The 1,727-nt window shown below is 36.0% G+C and overlaps 1 non-coding gene across 1 annotated transcript; it reads right to left on the bottom strand.

The window, feature by feature from the left end:
- Positions 1–1,320: 1,320 nt before the first annotated feature.
- Positions 1,321–1,527, bottom strand: LOC131705405 (small nucleolar RNA U3). The gene has a single exon (XR_009310361.1). It is a non-coding gene; the product is annotated as a small nucleolar RNA U3 (small nucleolar RNA).
- Between the last annotated feature and the right edge of the window lie 200 nt (positions 1,528–1,727).

The raw sequence follows: 1,727 nt of genomic DNA, 5'->3' as shown, positions 1-1,727 counted from the left end.
GTACTTCACTTCAGCTGGCCATGTAAATTCAAGTGTTATCACATTAAACTTCCATGTTAAACTCTCAGAACGTGTCACAATATACATTACCTGTGTTACATGGAACCAGCACAGCAGAATGCTTGATTGAGGGAAGACTTCTTTTATTGATTTTATTAGTTTCAGGTCCTTAACCACCATGAAGGTCCTGAAAGAATTTGTGTACATGATACATTATTCTGCTTATTTTACTTATTTAAAAGAAATAGTAACTTGCAAAGCAATCACTGTGGTTTCATAAGCATCACACTTGAAATGTATTTGCTTACGATTGTAAGTCGCCCTGGATAAGGGCGTCTGCTAAGAAATAAATAATAATAATAATAATAATAAGAATAATAATAATAATAATCATACTCTGAAAAAATGTATTGATAAATCTCATATTTCAAACATTTAAAAGGGACAATCAGCAATTGCTGCAATAATACAGAGTCAAGCACAACAAATACTGTAAATATGGTATGGCGGGTAAGGATTAGGTATAGATTAAAAGCAAGTATACTATAGCTATAGCTATAAACGATGCATGCATTTCACAATAGCAATTGCTATATGACAGTGCCCAGTAACCCACGACCCCGAGATTAAGAATTTCATGCTCTACCGACTGAGCTAGCCGGGCTGACTAGTGCAAGTTTCTTTCACTCTAACCAACTGAGCTATTAATTTGTGTTATTTGAGAAAATACTGTAAGTGACAACGACAGAACCCAAAGATTCCAAATATAATCCACGGAACGTCACCAGAAACAGCTTTGATGAGACAAAGTCGTACGACTCGAACCCTAAGAATGTTATTCCACATTCATTGTCGCTTAGAAACAACTGCAGCCTCACTGCCTCAATACAAATAATACCAAATGAAAAATGGAATTACATGTATTTAAAAATGAATGGTTTCATCCATCTGGAACGATTGGTTCTGCATTTATACAGGATCAACCTTAATCTGAGTTGAGAGTCACCCAACCTGTGCAGGATTTTAAATGTGAGGGGATGTGAATAGAGTCAAATACATTTGCATCATTCTGTATATATTTCAAGTAACTGTAGCTTTATTATCATAATGAAAACACATTACACATGACCACACTTCTGTAACAAAATGACAATAACAAAGACGTTCCAATACCGGGAGTCGAACCCGTGCCGCCTGGATAAAAACCAGGAATCCTAACCGCTAGGGACCATATGGGACCCGCGGGACAGGAGGGCGTAAGAGGTTAACAAATACAAATTTATTTGTTATCTTTTGTTCACCGTTTATAAAAGGGCACAAACCACGCAGACTGTGTTTTCTTCCTCCACTCTCAAAAGAGAGCGGAACGGTCATCAATGATCAAGAACAGCTACAGTGAAGCAGCATTCAAGACCCGCTTTGCGCTCAGAAGAAAACACTGTAACTCCTCATCATGGTTAGCGAGACCAGACACTTTAGAAACGCATTTCACTAATTTTTATACAAAAATTTATTAAAAAAATTCAAAACACATTATAATCAATCACAAAACAAAAGAAACTAAATACAAGTCATAATCCTTTACAGGCTTGGTTACAAAACAAATCCTGACATTCTAAATCAGTTTAGAGAAACAAATCACCAAGTGAATTAATTTTCCATTTTTTTAAAGCCACAGCTTTACCCAAAGCCACCATGTCTAGCCAAACATAATCTCTTATTTTTTA

This window comes from Acipenser ruthenus, chromosome 35, assembly GCF_902713425.1.
Source record: "Acipenser ruthenus chromosome 35, fAciRut3.2 maternal haplotype, whole genome shotgun sequence".
NCBI classification, from domain to species: domain Eukaryota; kingdom Metazoa; phylum Chordata; class Actinopteri; order Acipenseriformes; family Acipenseridae; genus Acipenser; species Acipenser ruthenus.
The sequence above is the reverse complement of the archived record's forward strand: the minus strand, read 5'-3'. Positions and strand labels throughout refer to the sequence as shown.